Source organism: Salvelinus alpinus, chromosome 5 (assembly GCF_045679555.1).
Source record: "Salvelinus alpinus chromosome 5, SLU_Salpinus.1, whole genome shotgun sequence".
Taxonomy (NCBI): domain Eukaryota; kingdom Metazoa; phylum Chordata; class Actinopteri; order Salmoniformes; family Salmonidae; genus Salvelinus; species Salvelinus alpinus.
Window position 1 is genome coordinate 3,580,902 of NC_092090.1, and position 10,028 is coordinate 3,590,929.

Consider the following 10,028-nt stretch of genomic DNA (forward strand, 5'->3'; position numbering starts at 1 on the left):
GTTCATCAGGGACGGTAGACTGGGTTCATCAGGGACGGTAGACTGGGTTCATCAGGGACGGTAGACTGGGTTCATCAGGGACGGTAGACTGGGTTCATCAGGGACGGTAGACTGGGTTCATCAGGGACGGTAGACTGGGTTCATCAGGGACGGTAGACTGGGTTCATCAGGGACGGTAGACTGGGTTCATCAGGGACGGTAGACTGGGTTCATCAGGGACGGTAGACTGGGTTCATCAGGGACAGTAGACTGGGTTCATCAGGGACAGGAGACTGGGTTCATCAGGGACAGGAGACTGGGTTCATCAGGGACAGTAGACTGGGTTCATCAGGGACAGTAGACTGGGTTCATCAGGGACAGTAGACTGGGTTCATCAGGGACAGTAGACTGGGTTCATCAGGGACAAAAGACTGGGTTCATCAGGGACAGTAGACTGGGTTCATCAGGGACAGTAGACTGGGTTCATCAGGGACGGTAGACTGGGTTCATCAGGGACATTAGACTGGGTTCATCAGGTACGGTAGACTGGGTTCATCAGGGACGGTAGACTGGGTTCATCAGGGACGGTAGACTGGGTTCATCAGGGACGGTAGACTGGGTTCATCAGGGACGGTAGACTGGGTTCATCAGGGACAGTAGACTGGGTTCATCAGGGACAGTAGACTGGGTTCATCAGGGACAGGAGACTGGGTTCATCAGGGACAGGAGACTGGGTTCATCAGGGACAGTAGACTGGGTTCATCAGGGACAGTAGACTGGGTTCATCAGGGACAGTAGACTGGGTTCATCAGGGACAGTAGACTGGGTTCATCAGGGACAGAAGACTGGGTTCATCAGGGACAGTAGACTGGGTTCATCAGGGACAGTAGACTGGGTTCATCAGGGACGGTAGACTGGGTTCATCAGGGACATTAGACTGGGTTCATCAGGTACGGTAGACTGGGTTCATCAGGGACGGCAGACTGGGTTCATCAGGGACGGTAGACTGGGTTCATCAGGGACAGTAGACTGGGTTCATCAGGGACAGTAGACTGGGTTAATCAGGGACAGGAGACTGGGTTCATCAGGGACAGGAGACTGGGTTCATCAGGGACAGTAGACTGGGTTCATCAGGGACAGTAGACTGGGTTCATCAGGGACAGTAGACTGGGTTCATCAGGGACAGTAGACTGGGTTCATCAGGGACAGTAGACTGGGTTCATCAGGGACAGTAGACTGGGTTCATCAGGGACAGTAGACTGGGTTCATCAGGGACAGTAGACTGGGTTCATCAGGGACAGAAGACTGGGTTCATCAGGGACAGTAGACTGGGTTCATCAGGGACAGTAGACTGGGTTCATCAGGGACGGTAGACTGGGTTCATCAGGGACATTAGACTGGGTTCATCAGGTACGGTAGACTGGGTTCATCAGGGACGGCAGACTGGGTTCATCAGGGACGGTAGACTGGGTTCATCAGGGACAGTAGACTGGGTTCATCAGGGACAGTAGACTGGGTTAATCAGGGACAGGAGACTGGGTTCATCAGGGACAGGAGACTGGGTTCATCAGGGACAGTAGACTGGGTTCATCAGGGACAGTAGACTGGGTTCATCAGGGACAGTAGACTGGGTTCATCAGGGACAGTAGACTGGGTTCATCAGGGACAGTAGACTGGGTTCATCAGGGACAGTAGACTGGGTTCATCAGGGACACTAGACTGGGTTCATCAGGGACAGTAGACTGGATTCATCAGGGACAGTAGACTGGGTTCATCAGGGACGGTAGACTGGGTTCATCAGGGACGGTAGACTGGGTTCATCAGGGACGGTAGACTGGGTTCATCAGGTACGGTAGACTGGGTTCATCAGGGACGGCAGACTGGGTTCATCAGGGACGGTAGACTGGGTTCATCAGGGACAGTAGACTGGGTTCATCAGGGACAGTAGACTGGGTTCATCAGGGACAGGAGACTGGGTTCATCAGGGACAGGAGACTGGGTTCATCAGGGACAGTAGACTGGGTTCATCAGGGACAGTAGACTGGGTTCATCAGGGACAGTAGACTGGGTTCATCAGGGACAGTAGACTGGGTTCATCAGGGACAGTAGACTGGGTTCATCAGGGACATTAGACTGGGTTCATCAGGGACAGTAGACTGGATTCATCAGGGACAGTAGACTGGGTTCATCAGGGACAGTAGACTGGGTTCATCAGGGACAGTAGACTGGGTTCATCAGGGACAGTAGACTGGGTTCATCAGGGACAGTAGACTGTGTTCATCAGGGACAGTAGACTGGGTTCATCAGGGACAGTAGACTGGGTTCATCAGGGACAGTAGACTGGGTTCATCAGGGACACAAGACTGGGTTCATCAGGGACAGGAGACTGGGTTCATCAGGGACAGTAGACTGGGTTCATCAGGGACGGTAGACTGGGTTCATCAGGGACGGTAGACTGGGTTCATCAGGGACGGTAGACTGGGTTCATCAGGGACGGTAGACTGGGTTCATCAGGGACGGTAGACTGGGTTCATCAGGGACAGTAGACTGGGTTCATCAGGGACAGTAGACTGGGTTCATCAGGGACAGTAGACTGGGTTCATCAGGGACAGTAGACTGGGTTCATCAGGGACAGTAGACTGGGTTCATCAGGGACAGTAGACTGGGTTCATCAGGGACAGTAGACTGGGTTAATCAGGGACAGGAGACTGGGTTCATCAGGGACAGGAGACTGGGTTCATCAGGGACAGTAGACTGGGTTCATCAGGGACAGTAGACTGGGTTCATCAGGGACAGTAGACTGGGTTCATCAGGGACAGTAGACTGGGTTCATCAGGGACAGTAGACTGGGTTCATCAGGGACAGTAGACTGGGTTCATCAGGGACAGTAGACTGGGTTCATCAGGGACAGAAGACTGGGTTCATCAGGGACAGTAGACTGGGTTCATCAGGGACAGTAGACTGGGTTCATCAGGGACGGTAGACTGGGTTCATCAGGGACATTAGACTGGGTTCATCAGGTACGGTAGACTGGGTTCATCAGGGACGGCAGACTGGGTTCATCAGGGACGGTAGACTGGGTTCATCAGGGACAGTAGACTGGGTTCATCAGGGACAGTAGACTGGGTTAATCAGGGACAGGAGACTGGGTTCATCAGGGACAGGAGACTGGGTTCATCAGGGACAGTAGACTGGGTTCATCAGGGACAGTAGACTGGGTTCATCAGGGACAGTAGACTGGGTTCATCAGGGACAGTAGACTGGGTTCATCAGGGACAGTAGACTGGGTTCATCAGGGACAGTAGACTGGGTTCATCAGGGACATTAGACTGGGTTCATCAGGGACAGTAGACTGGATTCATCAGGGACAGTAGACTGGGTTCATCAGGGACAGTAGACTGGGTTCATCAGGGACGGTAGACTGGGTTCATCAGGGACGGTAGACTGGGTTCATCAGGTACGGTAGACTGGGTTCATCAGGGACGGCAGACTGGGTTCATCAGGGACGGTAGACTGGGTTCATCAGGGACAGTAGACTGGGTTCATCAGGGACAGTAGACTGGGTTCATCAGGGACAGGAGACTGGGTTCATCAGGGACAGGAGACTGGGTTCATCAGGGACAGTAGACTGGGTTCATCAGGGACAGTAGACTGGGTTCATCAGGGACAGTAGACTGGGTTCATCAGGGACAGTAGACTGGGTTCATCAGGGACAGTAGACTGGGTTCATCAGGGACAGTAGACTGGGTTCATCAGGGACAGTAGACTGGGTTCATCAGGGACATTAGACTGGGTTCATCAGGGACAGTAGACTGGATTCATCAGGGACAGTAGACTGGGTTCATCAGGGACAGTAGACTGGGTTCATCAGGGACAGTAGACTGGGTTCATCAGGGACAGTAGACTGGGTTCATCAGGGACAGTAGACTGTGTTCATCAGGGACAGTAGACTGGGTTCATCAGGGACAGTAGACTGGGTTCATCAGGGACAGTAGACTGGGTTCATCAGGGACACAAGACTGGGTTCATCAGGGACAGGAGACTGGGTTCATCAGGGACAGTAGACTGGGTTCATCAGGGACGGTAGACTGGGTTCATCAGGGACGGTAGACTGGGTTCATCAGGGACGGTAGACTGGGTTCATCAGGGACGGTAGACTGGGTTCATCAGGGACGGTAGACTGGGTTCATCAGGGACAGTAGACTGGGTTCATCAGGGACAGTAGACTGGGTTCATCAGGGACAGTAGACTGGGTTCATCAGGGACAGTAGACTGGGTTCATCAGGGACAGTAGACTGGGTTCATCAGGGACAGGAGACTGGGTTCATCAGGGACAGGAGACTGGGTTCATCAGGGACAGTAGACTGGGTTCATCAGGGACAGTAGACTGGGTTAATCAGGGACAGTAGACTGGGTTCATCAGGGACAGTAGACTGGGTTCATCAGGGACAGTAGACTGGGTTCATCAGGGACAGTAGACTGGGTTCATCAGGGACAATAGACTGGGTTCATCAGGGACAGTAGACTGGGTTCATCAGGGACTGTAGACTGGGTTCATCAGGGACGGTAGACTGGGTTCATCAGGGACGGTAGACTGGGTTCATCAGGGACGGTAGACTGGGTTCATCAGGGACGGTAGACTGGGTTCATCAGGGACGGTAGACTGGGTTCATCAGGGACGGTAGACTGGGTTCATCAGGGACGGTAGACTGGGTTCATCAGGGACGGTAGACTGGGTTCATCAGGGACGGTAGACTGGGTTCATCAGGGACAGTAGACTGGGTTCATCAGGGACAGTAGACTGGGTTCATCAGGGACAGGAGACTGGGTTCATCAGGGACAGGAGACTGGGTTCATCAGGGACAGTAGACTGGGTTCATCAGGGACAGTAGACTGGGTTCATCAGGGACGGTAGACTGGGTTCATCAGGGACATTAGACTGGGTTCATCAGGTACGGTAGACTGGGTTCATCAGGGACGGCAGACTGGGTTCATCAGGGACGGTAGACTGGGTTCATCAGGGACGGTAGACTGGGTTCATCAGGGACAGTAGACTGGGTTAATCAGGGACAGGAGACTGGGTTCATCAGGGACAGGAGACTGGGTTCATCAGGGACAGTAGACTGGGTTCATCAGGGACAGTAGACCTGGTTCATCAGGGACAGTAGACTGGGTTCATCAGGGACAGTAGACTGGGTTCATCAGGGACAGTAGACTGGGTTCATCAGGGACAGTAGACTGGGTTCATCAGGGACATTAGACTGGGTTCATCAGGGACAGTAGACTGGGTTCATCAGGGACAGTAGACTGGGTTCATCAGGGACGGTAGACTGGGTTCATCAGGGACAGTAGACTGGGTTCATCAGGTACGGGAGACTGGGTTCATCAGGGACGGCAGACTGGGTTCATCAGGGACGGTAGACTGGGTTCATCAGGGACAGTAGACTGGGTTCATCAGGGACAGTAGACTGGGTTAATCAGGGACAGGAGACTGGGTTCATCAGGGACAGGAGACTGGGTTCATCAGGGACAGTAGACTGGGTTCATCAGGGACAGTAGACTGGGTTCATCAGGGACAGTAGACTGGGTTCATCAGGGACAGTAGACTGGGTTCATCAGGGACAGTAGACTGGGTTCATCAGGGACATTAGACTGGGTTCATCAGGGACAGTAGACTGGATTCATCAGGGACAGTAGACTGGGTTCATCAGGGACAGTAGACTGGGTTCATCAGGGACAGTAGACTGTGTGCATCAGGGACAGTAGACTGGGTTCATCAGGGACAGTAGACTGTGTTCATCAGGGACAGTAGACTGGGTTCATCAGGGACAGTAGACTGGGTTCATCAGGAACAGTAGACTGGGTTCATCAGGGACAGTAGACTGGGTTCATCAGGGACAGTAGACTGGGTTCATCAGGGACAGTAGACTGGGTTCATCAGGGACAGTAGACTGGGTTCATCAGGGACAGTAGACTGGGTTCATCAGGGACAGTAGACTGGGTTCATCAGGGACAATAGACTGGGTTCATCAGGGACAGTAGAATGGGTTCATCAGGGACAGTAGACTGGGTTCATCAGGGACGGTAGACTGGGTTCATCAGGGACGGTAGACTGGGTTCATCAGGTACGGTAGACTGGGTTCATCAGGGACGGCAGACTGGGTTCATCAGGGACGGTAGACTGGGTTAATCAGGGACAGGAGACTGGATTCATCAGGGACAGGAGACTGGGTTCATCAGGGACAGTAGACTGGGTTCATCAGGGACAGTAGACTGGGTTCATCAGGGACAGTAGACTGGGTTCATCAGGGACAGTAGACTGGGTTCATCAGGGACAGTAGACTGGGTTCATCAGGGACATTAGACTGGGTTCATCAGGGACAGTAGACTGGATTCATCAGGGACAGTAGACTGGGTTCATCAGGGACAGTAGACTGGGTTCATCAGGGACAGTAGACTGTGTGCATCAGGGACAGTAGACTGGGTTCATCAGGGACAGTAGACTGTGTTCATCAGGGACAGTAGACTGGGTTCATCAGGGACAGTAGACTGGGTTCATCAGGAACAGTAGACTGGGTTCATCAGGGACAGTAGACTGGGTTCATCAGGGACAGTAGACTGGGTTCATCAGGGACAGTAGACTGGGTTCATCAGGGACAGTAGACTGGGTTCATCAGGGACAGTAGACTGGGTTCATCAGGGACAGTAGACTGGGTTCATCAGGGACATTAGACTGGGTTCATCAGGGACAGTAGACTGGGTTCATCAGGGACAGTAGACTGGGTTCATCAGGGACGGTAGACTGGGTTCATCAGGGACGGTAGACTGGGTTCATCAGGTACGGTAGACTGGGTTCATCAGGGACGGCAGACTGGGTTCATCAGGGACGGTAGACTGGGTTCATCAGGGACGGTACACTGGGTTCATCAGGGACGGTAGACTGGGTTAATCAGGGACAGGAGACTGGGTTCATCAGGGACAGGAGACTGGGTTCATCAGGGACAGTAGACTGGGTTCATCAGGGACAGTAGACTGGGTTCATCAGGGACAGTAGACTGGGTTCATCAGGGACAGTAGACTGGGTTCATCAGGGACAGTAGACTGGGTTCATCAGGGACATTAGACTGGGTTCATCAGGGACAGTAGACTGGATTCATCAGGGACAGTAGACTGGGTTCATCAGGGACAGTAGACTGGGTTCATCAGGGACAGTAGACTGGGTTCATCAGGGACAGTAGACTGGGTTCATCAGGGACAGTAGACTGTGTTCATCAGGGACAGTAGACTGGGTTCATCAGGGACAGTAGACTGGGTTCATCAGGGACAGTAGACTGGGTTCATCAGGGACAGTAGACTGGGTTCATCAGGGACAGTAGACTGGGTTCATCAGGGACAGTAGACTGGGTTCATCAGGGACAGTAGACTGGGTTCATCAGGGACACAAGACTGGGTTCATCAGGGACAGGAGACTGGGTTCATCAGGGACAGTAGACTGGGTTCATCAGGGACAGTAGACTGGGTTCATCAGGGACAGTAGACTGGGTTCATCAGGGACAGGAGACTGGGTTCATCAGGGACAGGAGACTGGGTTCATCAGGGACAGTAGACTGGGTTCATCAGGGACATTAGACTGGGTTCATCAGTGACAGTAGACTGGGTTCATCAGGGACAGTAGACTGGGTTCATCAGGGACAGTAGACTGGGTTCATCAGGGACAGTAGACTGGGTTCATCAGGGACAGTAGACTGGGTTCATCAGGGACAGTAGACTGGGTTCATCAGGGACAGTAGACTGGGTTCATCAGGGACAGTAGACTGGGTTCATCAGGGACAGTAGACTGGGTTCATCAGGGACAGTAGACTGGGTTCATCAGGGACGGTAGACTGGGTTCATCAGGGACGGTAGACTGGGTTCATCAGGGACGGTAGACTGGGTTCATCAGGGACGGTAGACTGGGTTCATCAGGGACGGTAGACTGGGTTCATCAGGGACAGTAGACTGGGTTCATCAGGGACAGTAGACTGGGTTCATCAGGGACAGTAGACTGGGTTCATCAGGGACAGTAGACTGGGTTCATCAGGGACAGTAGACTGGGTTCATCAGGGACAGTAGACTGGGTTCATCAGGGACAGTAGACTGGGTTCATCAGGGACAGTAGACTGGGTTCATCAGGGACGGTAGACTGGGTTCATCAGGGACGGTAGACTGGGTTCATCAGGTACGGTAGACTGGGTTCATCAGGGACAGGAGACTGGGTTCATCAGGGACAGTAGACTGGGTTCATCAGGGACAGTAGACTGGGTTCATCAGGGACAGTAGACTGGGTTCATCAGGGACATTAGACTGGGTTCATCAGGGACAGTAGACTGGGTTCATCAGGGACAGTAGACTGGGTTCATCAGGGACGGTAGACTGGGTTCATCAGGGACGGTAGACTGGGTTCATCAGGTACGGTAGACTGGGTTCATCAGGGACGGCAGACTGGGTTCATCAGGGACGGTAGACTGGGTTAATCAGGGACAGGAGACTGGGTTCATCAGGGACAGGAGACTGGGTTCATCAGGGACAGTAGACTGGGTTCATCAGGGACAGTAGACTGGGTTCATCAGGGACAGTAGACTGGGTTCATCAGGGACAGTAGACTGGGTTCATCAGGGACAGTAGACTGGGTTCATCAGGGACATTAGACTGGGTTCATCAGGGACAGTAGACTGGATTCATCAGGGACAGTAGACTGGGTTCATCAGGGACAGTAGACTGGGTTCATCAGGGACAGTAGACTGTGTGCATCAGGGACAGTAGACTGGGTTCATCAGGGACAGTAGACTGTGTTCATCAGGGACAGTAGACTGGGTTCATCAGGGACAGTAGACTGGGTTCATCAGGAACAGTAGACTGGGTTCATCAGGGACAGTAGACTGGGTTCATCAGGGACAGTAGACTGGGTTCATCAGGGACAGTAGACTGGGTTCATCAGGGACAGTAGACTGGGTTCATCAGGGACAGTAGACTGGGTTCATCAGGGACAGTAGACTGGGTTCATCAGGGACAGTAGACTGGGTTCATCAGGGACGGTAGACTGGGTTCATCAGGGACGGTAGACTGGGTTCATCAGGGACGGTAGACTGGGTTCATCAGGGACGGTAGACTGGGTTCATCAGGGACGGTAGACTGGGTTCATCAGGGACAGTAGACTGGGTTCATCAGGGACAGTAGACTGGGTTCATCAGGGACAGTAGACTGGGTTCATCAGGGACAGTAGACTGGGTTCATCAGGGACAGTAGACTGGGTTCATCAGGGACAGTAGACTGGGTTCATCAGGGACAGTAGACTGGGTTCATCAGGGACAGTAGACTGGGTTCATCAGGGACGGTAGACTGGGTTCATCAGGGACGGTAGACTGGGTTCATCAGGTACGGTAGACTGGGTTCATCAGGGACAGGAGACTGGGTTCATCAGGGACAGTAGACTGGGTTCATCAGGGACAGTAGACTGGGTTCATCAGGGACAGTAGACTGGGTTCATCAGGGACATTAGACTGGGTTCATCAGGGACAGTAGACTGGGTTCATCAGGGACAGTAGACTGGGTTCATCAGGGACGGTAGACTGGGTTCATCAGGGACGGTAGACTGGGTTCATCAGGTACGGTAGACTGGGTTCATCAGGGACGGCAGACTGGGTTCATCAGGGACGGTAGACTGGGTTAATCAGGGACAGGAGACTGGGTTCATCAGGGACAGGAGACTGGGTTCATCAGGGACAGTAGACTGGGTTCATCAGGGACAGTAGACTGGGTTCATCAGGGACAGTAGACTGGGTTCATCAGGGACAGTAGACTGGGTTCATCAGGGACAGTAGACTGGGTTCATCAGGGACATTAGACTGGGTTCATCAGGGACAGTAGACTGGATTCATCAGGGACAGTAGACTGGGTTCATCAGGGACAGTAGACTGGGTTCATCAGGGACAGTAGACTGTGTGCATCAGGGACAGTAGACTGGGTTCATCAGGGACAGTAGACTGTGTTCATCAGGGACAGTAGACTGG